Below are 12,837 nucleotides of genomic sequence, written 5' to 3'. Positions count from 1 at the left end.
GTCGGATATTTTAATGGTGTCTAAGTTAGATTACCTATAAGTGTGACCAGACACCTGTGACCTAACACTCCATCTCTAATATAGCTCACTAAACAAACTTTCCCCATTTTGTAAACTAATCCTTCCATAGAAGCTTTCATTCCTAAACCTCTCTAGATCTCCTTCTGTTGGCCACCTAACCTACACAAACTTCTCGTTCACAGCCCACTGAACAGACAAGAGCCACATTCCCCACCAGTCACTTTAAAAGATGATAGGAATCACAATGTCACATACAGATATGTCCCCAACAATGCCCTTGTATCTGGTCTTTCTGGTAAATTCGATATTAAGCAACAGACCTCTTGCCAGTATGCAAATCTTATTTCAGCATTTCTTGTAGGAAGTGTCCCGCCATCTACACGTGTGAAACAGGGAGACGACCTGTAAACTGTTTCAGGGAACACATCTGAGCCAATGAAATCAAAGACCTTACAAAGCCTATTGTGAAATACTTCACATCCCTTAATTGTAGCCACACTGATCTCTCTGTTTATGTTCTTTCACAGGGCTTCAAAGACACTTCAAAGAGTCTAAGCCAGGGGTCCCCAACTCCAGTCCTGAAGGGCACCAGTGGCTGCAGGTTTTCATTCGAACCCTTTTCTTAATTAGTGCCCTGTTTTTTACTGCTAACTGAACTGTCCTAACAAATTTCCTTGAGGAATAAGCATCCTATGTTTCAACAAAAGCACTCCACGGGGAACTGAGTTGTTTCATGCAAAGAGGCAGACAGACAGACAGATATGGCTATAGCAGTTAGTGGGCTAAGCATTATACACTATGTGAATGCACCTAAAATGATTCAATAACATTAATTCCTATACAATTTAATTCCAATAAACATAATTCCCCTGTACAAGACATACAAAGAAATGTACAAAACGTAGCACATTGTTGTCTTATGTGCTTACTCCATGTTGGTGGAGACAGGAAATGCTCCCCTGGGTAGAGAGTCAGCCCATCAGGAAGAACATTTCTACAGACACTGGGACAGTTTGGAATCACCAAATAACTTAACAGACGCGAGGAAGACCAGAATGGTCGGAGGAAAGCCCACATCCACACACAGGGGGTCCTGCCAGAGGGTCTTACATCTAAGGACTGCAGCAAAATGGTGTTCACGCTCTGTAATTCCAGAAACATTAGTGTCAAAGAAATAAGGCCAATTTATAACACAGCCTTTTTTGTCTGATGGCGTTGCACGGTGGAGCGGACAAGGTTCAGCAAAATGGATGGGGCGGTAATTTAAACAATAAAGTGCTTCAAAGAGCCTCATATTAGTTAAATATTAGAAAAACATTACCACTTAATGGATTGAATGAAAAATGGAATTAAAGATTAATCTTTGAAACTTTTTTCCCGATAGACAATAATTTTAAGGGAATTGGATAACTGATGATGGTTTTTAGATTGATGGATATTTTATTGGACTGTTTAATCTAGTAATTTGTCATTTTTTACAAAAGTAATTGATTATTGATTAAAAAGTAAAGCAATGCATGACATTAGCTGAACAGATTTGAATCTAAATGCATTGCTGTCCATAAAAATTGCTTTATGGTCAATAATATACCACTTGAAGCGTTTACATAATTAGTCCAGATGAATTAAATTAGCAGACAAGTCAAATTATTTATTTAAATACATATTGGAACTGAAGAGAATTGTAGGAAAATGAAATGCTTTAACTGAAATCATCAAGATTCCATTTAAATGTGACACACCTGATGTGCCTGCCCTGACCCACGAGTTAAAATGGGTGCCTGACAAAGACAGACATGAACGTGTTTATAATATAAAGGTCAAAGGAGGGACCACTAAACTGGGCAGTGTGGGCCACCTGTGCAGGCTTAACGTGAGGGGATGAGGGTGGGCATGCGGCAAGCAGTGGATGAATTGTCTCAGGGTTAACCTTAAGGGGGTTAATGGTGGCAGGGAAAAATCTTTGAAAAACAAAGGACCAACATTTTGTGATACATCTTAATTACTTCCAGGGCTCCTGTAGCCCATGGGGCTCTGGGTTGTAGTCCAGGTTAGCCCATAATAACATGAATAACATAATTGATTAGCAACATCAAAGAACATTGTGGTTCTCTTAACCAGAGTGATATTATTACAAAAACAACAGGCTTGACATCTTACCTTTAAAAGGATTCCAACAGTCAATGGTGTAACCACTTTAAAGGGTGCCTCGATATTCTTTGGGCTTGTTTTCTGGTCACCATTCCGTTAATGTAAATGTTCACATTTCTCGGTTGTAGTGGCAGTCCTGTCAGTGTTTAGCACTGCTGCTTCACAAATCCACCATCTTGGGTTTGAGTCCTACACTCAGTCATTGTTCACGTGGAGGCTACAGGTCCTCCCTCTACAGATGAATGCTTTATTATGGAAAATCTTTATAGGGACACCTCTCCATAAAATAGAAAGTGACTTTATCAAATGCATAGATTCTTTTTAATGTGGACCCAAGGTTTAACCTTTAACTTCGTTACTACTTTAATTTACCTATTCCAAACACTTACCAGCCTTTAGGGATGTACAGTTCACAGGTGCAATGCACTTGCACCCTGGACTATGGTCAGATTTCACCCAGGTATGACTGTCATTGTATCCCTCCCTTTGGGAATGTGCTCTCTCCAAAAGTGATAAGTGTTATTCTTTAAGCATTACTTAAACAGATGGTGCCATAAACAAAAGCAAAATAATGTTTGTAAACCATACAGCCTGGTTCTGCCAGATGTTTAGTCTTTCTAGGCCTGTTTCTTATGTTGCCTGAAGTGTCAGCAGCAACTCAAGATAGTCTTGAGTACACATCCGCCTCCTTCTCCTTTCTTTTCCCTTTCTTTTGTTCTTTTCTTTTAACTCTCTCCTTCTGTCTTCTCTGTATTCTGATCAGCTCTTTCACTGATCTTTTAACGCGTTTTACCATTATCCAAAGTTTCTAAAACTAGAATCATGCTTCCAAAATTTGCTGCTTTACATCACGCCAACAAAGCATGCTGGTATAACTTAGAAACAGCTAAATCCATGTCACAGAGCCATGGGCATAACAACCAAGTATAGTTTTAACTGATGGGTGCAACTCAGGTCTGGGAGTGTAGGTAGGCCGGGTAATGAAAGGCATGCTGTTAAGAGGGGGGATCACGCAATCACGGTTAATGTGCAATTGAGGGACCAGCATAACCACCCCTCATTAGTATCTACAAGTGACAAGTAGCACAGCACCTACACTGACAGTATAACGAGACTGAGCAAAGAGAGAGAGTGGGATTGGAAAAGAGTAAGAAAGGAAAGGAGCACTTGGACTGGTATCTCCTGGGAGCGTGCAGTCCCTGTGGTATAGCAGGTCCGCGGCTCAGAATAAAGGACCAGTTTTTAAATTAAATAATCACTGCGCTTGCGGCTTAAAGAGGAGGCATGGTAGTGTGGCCAGAGTGGTTCTCAGACACGATGTGGTGCAGGTGTTTCCTCACTTAAGTGCACAGGTGAGGAATCGTCTGTATCCATAATTGAGGCCGGGGGCTGCTAATCACTGCACCTGTGCCACGTCCCCATTGTATATAGTAGGAGCGCAAGTGCAGAAGTGAAAAAAAAGAAAAGATCGAAAAAGAGAATGGAGGTTAGAGGAGGAAGAAGAGGCAGCTGGAAGAAGGAAAGCCGGTGCTGGTGTGAGCGAGCAAAAGCAGGCTCGCTGTAATAAGGAAGGCAGCTGGGAACTGAGCCCTAGCAGGGTGTTTGGCTGGCACCTAGGGGGCAGATGAATTGGGTCACTCCTGCTGAGGCTTGCAGAGGAGCAGGAGTGACCACAATCGAGGATGGCTTGCCACGGAAGGCACCTGGAGTTAGAGGCTTGGGAGGTGGAAGCCCCAGTGTGAGCACCCCGAGTCTCGGTCTGGTGAGAGCTCCTACAGAGCCAGGGATCGAAAGCCTACCAGACCAGGAGGAGAAGTCAGCTACAGGTACGGCAACTATCCTGGTGCAGGGTCCGGATGGGAGAAACAGGGGAGCCGCCAGCTAAGGAAGGTACCGGGTTTGGTTTTTAAAAGGACTGCTCCCAGCCATTGGTTTAACCTCGTTTTAATGGATTTATTTATTGGATTTTAACCTCCACATTTTCACTGTTTTTAATGGATTATTTATTTAATGATGATTTGATTGCACTGCACTATTTATTTGAAAACTTTTTGGTTTTGACTATTTTGATAGATAGATAGATAGATAGATAGATAGATAGATAGATAGATAGATAGATAGATAGATAGATAGATAGATAGATAGATAGATAGATAGATAGATAGATAGATAGATAGATAGATAGATAGATAGATAGATAGATAGATAGATAGATACTTTATTAATCCCAAGGGGAAATTCACATACTCCAGCAGCAGCATACTGATATAGAACAATATTACATTAAAGAGTGATAACAATGCAGGTATAACAAACAATAACTTTGTATAATGTTAACGTTTACCCCCCCTCGGGTGGAATAGAAGAGTCGCATAGTGTGAGGAAGGAACGATCCCCTCAGTCTGTCAGTGGAGCAGGACAGTGACAGCAGTCTGCCACTGAAGCTGCTCCTCTGTCAATAACAGTCAATAACTTTGTATAATGTTAATGTTTACCCCCCCAGGTGGAATTGAAGAGTCGCATAGTGTGGGGGCAGCAGTCGGTCGCTGAAGCTGCTCCTCTGTCTGGAGATGATACTGTTTAGTGGATGCAATGGATTCTCCATGATTGACAGGAGCCTGCTCAGCGCCCGTCACTCTGCCACGGATGTGAAACTGTCTAGCTCCGTACCTACAATACAGCCTGCCTTCCTCACCAGTTTGTCCAGGCGTGAGGCGTCCTTCTTCCTTATGCTGCCTCCCCAGCACACCACCATGTAGAAGAGGGCGCTCACCACAAACGTCTGATAGAACATCTGCAGCATCTTATTGCAGATGTTGAAGGATGCCAGCCTTCTAAGGAAGTATAGTCCGCTCTGTCCTTTCTTACACAGAGCATCGGTATTGGCAGTCCAGTCCAATTTATCATCCATTATCCATCATAATAAAAGCACTGTTTGCACTTTGCACCTTTCCCCTTGCTTCATTTGTATCCTCATTGTCCTGCTCATCCGGTTACATTACTGACGGTAAGTGGGAGCATGGAGCTAGACCCGCATCATCTCAGTCCCATTTCGGAGATACGGGTCAAGCCTGCTGCACTGGAATAAGGGTCAGGCGAGATCAAGGGCTCTAGGGGACTCACTGTGCGTACTGAAGGAGGCGACAGGGAGAGAGCTTGGCAGATACCGAAGGAGGAGACTTAGAGAGGGCCGAGGAGAATCTGCTGAATGTCTCTGAGAGAGAGCAGAGGAGATGAGAGGCTCACTGGTGAGAGAAATTACGTGATGATCGAAGTGATTCTAACTCTGTTGTACCTATTTATTGAATACCCCACTGTTTTATTGAAAATATTTATTACAAAGAGATTGTTACAAAGACACTATGGGTATTAATAAACATGTACTTTTGTAAACAAAACTTGTTGTTATCTCCTCACTTGCCCTAGTCCATCCTCAGTTTTGAACTACAAGCTGCTCCAGCAGGCGACTGGTGTCCATTACCTGCAGGCAATGGGCATCACAAAACCATACATGTATTATAGAAAACTGATTTGTTCAGCTTGCTGACTCTTTGACATTACAAATAAAAACATAGAAAATATCGATCAGCTTGTATGCTAAATATCATTCATTTTACACTCCACCACCACCCCATTTGCAATCAGAAATCAAACCTACACTCCTGCACACTGCTGATTCAGTTCATCGGGGTGCTTTAATAAATTAACACCAAGTCTGCCCTTAACCTTCAATTGCTCCGTCCTGGGTGTGACATTAATCTTCATCCAGCCCTGCAAGCAGGTCCTCCAACTTGCATGGAACACTTGGGGGTTGGTGGCAGGATTGGTACTCCAGCCACCATAAAATAAAACCTCCCACTGTTCCAGTGTGGTGCTGAGGTGTCACGGATCTCAATCTGGGTCAGTCTGGGTGGTTTGTCGTGTGGTGGGTGCGGCAACTCCCTCTAGTCAGTGCATGCTGCCAACCTCTGGCCTCTCTCTCTCTCTTTGGTCTAAAACACAAAACTACCAACATATACAGCAGAAGACGCCAGGACATCAAAACTTGTGCAAATGAATAATACAAAGCATGAATATGAACTGATAAAAAAAAAGTTTTAAAATAACTTTGAAAAACCATTTTCTCACTATCTCCTTGAAACACACCTAAAGTGAGACCTGTTTTTGTTTTAATGCTATTCACAAGTTGGGAATGGAGGATCTCCCCTCAAAGAAACAGAGTTCTACAAATTCTTATCTTTAGCATGCTAATTTAGTCCAGACAAAGAGAATATTCAATTAAGTTTCTTTTCTGTGCCTAAGGCGATATAAGGCTACCCACAAAGTCAGAAAAGATCCAAAGGGATTCAGCAAAACATTAAGCTTTACATTTAAAGGAATATTCTAATAAATGGGGCCAAAAGAAGGGGGACCCTTGTTAGCTTGCATCTTTTTGGATGAATAATTAATTGTGCTTTTATTATGTTTTAATTATTACTAGATCAACTAGACAAATGGCCCCATTATCAATATTAATTTATTTATATGTGATTATTATGATTATAATCATATGATCATTTTTATGATCTCGTGAACTCATTTTATTTATTTTTATGAGTATCCCCACACCCACCTGGGACTTCTTCTATGTGGATACAGTAATCCCTCCTCCATCGCGGGGGTTGCGTTCCAGAGCCACCCGCGAAATAAAAAAATCCGCGAAGTAGAAACCATATGTTTATATGGTTATTTTTATATTGTCATGCTTGGGTCACAGATTTGCGCAGAAACATAGGAGGTTGTAGAGAGACAGGAACGTTATTCAAACACTGCAAACAAACATTTGTCTCTTTTTCAAAAGTTTAAACTGTGCTCCATGACAAGACAGAGATGACAGTTCTGTCTCACAATTAAAAGAATGCAAACATATCTTCCTCTTCAAAGGAGTGCGCATCAGGAGAGAGAGGAAAGCAAACAAATCAATAGGGCTGTTTGGCTTTTAAGTATGTGACGCACCGCCGGTACAAAGCTGTTGAAGGCGGCATCTCACACCCCCTCCGTCAGGAGCAGAGAGAGATAGAGAGAGACAGAGTTTGTTTTTCAATCAAAAATCAATACGTGCCCTTCGAGCTTTTAAGTCTGCGAAGCACCGTGCAGCATGTCGCTTCACGAAGCAGCTGCACACAGAAGGTAGCAACGTGAAGATAATCTTTCAGCATTTTTAGACGAGCGTCCGTAGCGTCTAGGTGTGCGAACAGCCCCCTGCTCACACCCCCTACGTCAGGATCAGAGAAAGTCAGCGCAAGAGAGAGAGAGAGAAAGTAAGTTGGGTAGCTTCTCAGCCATCTGCCAATAGCGTCCCTTGTATGAAATCAACTGGGCAAACCAACTGAGGAAGCATGTACCAGAAATTAAAAGACCCATTGTCCTCAGAAATCCGCGAACCAGCAAAAAATCTGCGATATATATTTAAATATGCTTACATATAAAATCCGCGATAGAGTGAAGCCGCGAAAGGCGAAGCACGATATAGCGAGGGATCACTGTACTCCTAACAGTGCAATGTCACTGAAATAGCATAAAGATAATTAAAACCAAACATAATCTAACATTGTTCATAACATTTAACAAAATGAAGCAAAAATGGTTTTAGTGAATTCGTAACTTTTTGTAATTGCAAGGCTGGTTCAGATAGTGGATGGATGAATATACTGTATTAGGGGGGGCAAGCCCCCCTGGCACATTCGGTACCCAACCCCCAGTTGCGGCCAGTCTGGTGCTTGCGTTGTGAAGAGGGGGGCTGAACGCACCCCAAGGAGACAGGGTCGCTCCTCCGAAACCCCCTCTTAAACGGAGATACAATGGGAAACAAATAGTTTTTTACCTCCTCTTTGCTCAATTAGCTGCTGGCTTGCTGCTACCACTGCTGGGTGATCTGCATCTTGCACGTCGCTTTGAATATTTAAAAGCCTGTACAGCAGCTGTCTTACTCTTTGTCTTTTATTTCCGGCCCCGGGAGTGGTTAAATCTTTTGCCACAAAGTCTCGTCTCGCGGGACGTGAGTTCTTGATATTTTTTTGTTTATAATTTAAAAACGGAATAAGAATCTGAAAATCTAACAACATCACATTAAAGTTTGATAAATTCTGAAAAGAATGATACCAAACATATATATGTAGGTTTTAAAGCAAGCCCGATTTAAAGCATGACATAAAACATGACATTAAAACATCACATAAAATATTTGCACTTTTAGGCTTAAGATTTTATATATATATATAGAGTAGATTAGTATCTCGTTGGTTACTGAAGTCACTTTAGCTGATCTAAGATTAATATTAGCGGTAGTATCATGTAGGGCAGGGGTGGCAAACTCAAGTCCTGGAGGGCTGGTTATTCTAACCATCTTCTTCAAACGTTTTTGATGCTAATTAACTTCTTTTGCCTTAATTTTAATTAACTTGATTCAGGCCCCTTAGTTGTTTCTTTTTCTTTAATTAGCTGCCAAACAATACTGAGACACAAAACAAGGTGCCACGTGACCAGCTCATCCGTGCCCATCACACAATATTTGAAAATAAAGAAAGGTGAAGGTCTCAGTCAGGTTGATCTCTCAGGTCCCCAAAACATTTTGACAATATTCTTAGAAAAAACAGAAAATCAACAGTTATGGAAATGTCTCCTGTGGCAGAATGAGAGCAGCAACAAGCCATAGAATTAAATAACGAGTTTAATTAACAGCAAGAATTGGCTTCTCATTAAGGAACTGGTTGGAGTGAAATTAGCTGGAGTTTGAAGCCCCAATTTAGCTGGTCAACTGTTGACTTGTTTCACATTTGATTTCTGTTTGCCTGTCATTTAATAAGGATAATAATTAATTCAGAGCACTGAATCCTTAAAAACAGGGCTATTAAAATGAAGGGAAAAAAGAAGTTAATTAGCAGTGAAAACTGGTCACTGATTAGGAAAAGGGTTAGAATGAAAACCTGCAGCCACTCCAGGACTGGAGTTTGCCACCCCTGATGTAGGGTACTGAAGACCCATTCATCAGATTGCTTTATCAACATTAGAATGAAAATACAAGGTGAGACACAAAAATAACCAGATTGGTAAAAAATAAAATATTTATTGATGAATTACAGCATTCTACACATTGTCACCTTCTATATACTCCCCCTCCTGATCTCTACACCGCTCCATACATATCTTCCATTGTTTGAAACAGTGCTGGAGGTCTTCTTGCTTGAGGCGTATCAACAGGCTTGCTGTTTCTGTCTTCACTTCATCCACTGAAGAAAAATGTGTTCCCTTCAGATCACTTTTGATTTTCAGGAACAAGTTATCAAACTGTTATCACTGTACACTGTTTTTATCATTTTGTAGGTTTTTGTGGCCGTTTTGTTCAATTTCGCGAGAAATTTGATGTTGATTCACTGTTTGATTTTTTTCACCCGACATTATAGCGGCCGCTCGTGTAGCGATTGTTGTGCTAATACTGACTGGGCTCTTCACAGGATATACCAAGCCGGTTGGCGGTTTGAGAGGGCGTGTAGGAGGGGATATAGGTCTATTATTCACGTCCGGCCGACCTCCAGACGGTTTTTCAGAAAAGCCGCAAGCCCATTCCGGTTATTTTTGTGTCTCACGTCATATTGAAGTGGTATTGAAGACACACTGCTATGAACACCTTCCTTACTTTACTACTAACCTTACGATTACTGTTATTGACAGCATGAGACTCTTCTCTATTAAAATCACATTACCACCTATTGTCGATTTAGGCCCATTCACTTTCCACACACTTTATTGTATTTAAATCAATACATTTACCATTTTCACCCATCAATCTGCACCCAATAACCCATAATGACATAGTGAAAGCATGTTCTCAGAAAGGTTTGCAGATTTATTAAAAATCAAAAGCTGAAATCTCTCATTGACTGTATTGAGGTTCTCAGACCCTTTGCTGTGGCACCCCAAATTTGTGGTCAGGTGCATTTTGTTTGCTTTAATCCTCCATGAGATGTGTCTAGAACTTGATTGGAGTCCACCTGTGGCAAACATCATTTAGAAAGGCTCACATCTGTGTATATAAGGTCCGGAAATTCACACTGCATGACAGAGCAAAAACCTCCGCAATCCAACTGAGTTGATTTGTAGATTAGGGTAAGGGGATAAAACCATTCTAAAGCTCTGAGTGTTCCCAGGGGCACAGTGGTCTCAACTATTTAAAAATAGAAGATGTTTGAGATCATTTAGGACTCTTCCTATACTTGGCCATCCGGCCAAACTGAGTAACCAGGCAAGCAGGGCCTCGATCAGGGAAATGACCAGAAACTCAATGTCCTCTCTAACAAAGCTTCAGAAGTCCTCTACTGAGATGGGGGAAGCTGTTGGAAGCATCACCATGTCAGCAGCACTCCATCAATCAGGCATTTACAGCAGAGTAGCTAGATGGAAGCCACTCTTGAGTGAAAGACATATGACAGTAGAAAGAAATCTGAGAGTATGAGGAAGAATATTCAGTGGTCTGATAAGACAAAATTGAACTCCAAGCACTATGTCTGGAGAAGACCAGGCACTTCTCATCACCTGCCTTGTACCCTCCCTACAATGAAGAATGCTGCTGGTGGCATCTGTAGAAAGCAAACAAATACAGAGAGGTCTGCTCCAGAGTGCACACAACTTCAGATCAGTGTGATGGTTCACCTTTCAGCATAGCCACGACCCACAGCAAATTGCCAAGACAATTCTGGAGTGACTTCTGGACAAGTCCCTTACAGTCCTTGAGTAGCACATGTGGAAGAAAATTATGAATACAGACATACAATGTTCCAATTATAGCAATAAAACACAGGCAGGAAAAAGCGTCAATCATTATTCTTTATCTAAATATTGCAAGAGGCATACAACTTGTCATATTAGTAAATGTTGCAAAGAAAAGAGTGTCCTCTGCACTGTATTTATACAATTCATTGATTACTGAGAAAAGCGCTATATAAATGTAATGAATTATTATTATTATTATTAGGTCACAACTCAAGATAATAAGGAATTCATTACATAATCAGAAAACTTTTAATATGATTGGTTACACCACATTGCTAACGGGACGTGACAAACGTTGCTAGCTTAAATAACTACAATCAACCGTGACAACTAGGTTGATTTATAGTCCTTAAGAGCACGGGACTTTTCAAGAGGGTGTGGAAAGCATACCCCCGGACACAGACAGACAGACACCAGAATGTCCAAAACACACTTCTTTATTTCCTTTTCGCACCACAATGCCTTCCTTCACCAACTCTTTCTTCTTTCTCTTTCTCTTTCTCACCACCTCTCCCCTCCTCACAAGCTTTGTCTCCTTCCTACCAACTCTGGCTCAGCTTCTGGAGGGAGGCGGTCCCTTATATACTGACCCGGATGAGCTCCAGGTGCTCCCATTGATGACACTTCCCGGTGTGGGGCGAAGTGTCAAGAGAGTCCCCGGAAGCACTCTGGGTGCCCTTGGGAATTCTTCCGGCAGCACTTCCTGGTGTGGCGGAAGTGCTGCCATCCAGGACTTCACGACTGTCTGGGCGCCCCCTGGTGGTGACCACGTCCTCCGGTAGGGATGAGTGTCCCAGCTCCAGTCCAGTGGCCCATAAGCAGACCCGAGCGGCTGCCCCCTCGTGGCCCAGGGGAAGTATTGTCCATCACGGGGACCATCCAGGCATCCCGGCTGGGTAGGGTCCCCATCCATCTGGGACAAGGGTTAAAAGTACACCAAGACGCTCGTGCATATGTTTCCTAAGTTTCCCATCAACAGGAAACTTAGCGCATAACAATAGAACAATGATTATACCAAAAATATAACATTTTCTCTTAAGGGTTATATAAAATTAAAAAAAAATGCATTTGCCATAGTAATAAATAATAAAATAACATCATCAACTTTTAAGCATAAGCTCAGAAGGATATTCAGACATATACTAGGTGCACATTGGACCAGGATTCAAATTCAACTCTTACACACAGCCAATGACCATGGAGATCCGTGGAGAGGTCAGAAGATGGCACATTACAAGCCTCTACAATCAAATCTAACGGAGCTGCCAGGAAGAATAGGATAAACTGTTCAAATCCAGGTGTGCAAAGCTTATAAAGATTTACCCAGGAAGACACAAAGCTGTTAGTGCGGCCAAAGGGGCTTTTACAAAGTACAGAACAAATACTGATATGAATGAGAGATTTCACGCTTTGATTTTTGATACATTTCCAAACCTTTCTGAAAACTTGTTTTCACTTTGTCGTTATGGGCTATTGAGTGTAGATTGATAGGCGAAAACGGTGAATTTATCTATTTTAAATTAAATAAAGTGTGCAGAAAGTGAAGGGGTCTAAATACTTTCTGAATCCACTGTGTATACAGTACTGGTGACACACTGATTCATTGTAGCTGCTTTAGCATTTATATTATTAGTAGTATTAGTATTGATCACGCATTGTGAAATCACCTGGCATTAGTTTCACATCTTGTATGTCATTGACGTTGTGCTGCTATTGGCACTTTTCCTACTCTGGTATTAATATTAGTATGATTAGAACTATCATTATTAGAATCATGTAGGGTTTTGTAGCTAGAGTGCTATTATCACAGTAGCTACATAATAATTTGCACAAAATGTCACAGTAATTCACCCTTTC

This window comes from Erpetoichthys calabaricus, chromosome 11, assembly GCF_900747795.2.
Source record: "Erpetoichthys calabaricus chromosome 11, fErpCal1.3, whole genome shotgun sequence".
NCBI classification, from domain to species: domain Eukaryota; kingdom Metazoa; phylum Chordata; class Cladistia; order Polypteriformes; family Polypteridae; genus Erpetoichthys; species Erpetoichthys calabaricus.
This window is presented reverse-complemented; position numbering follows the sequence as displayed.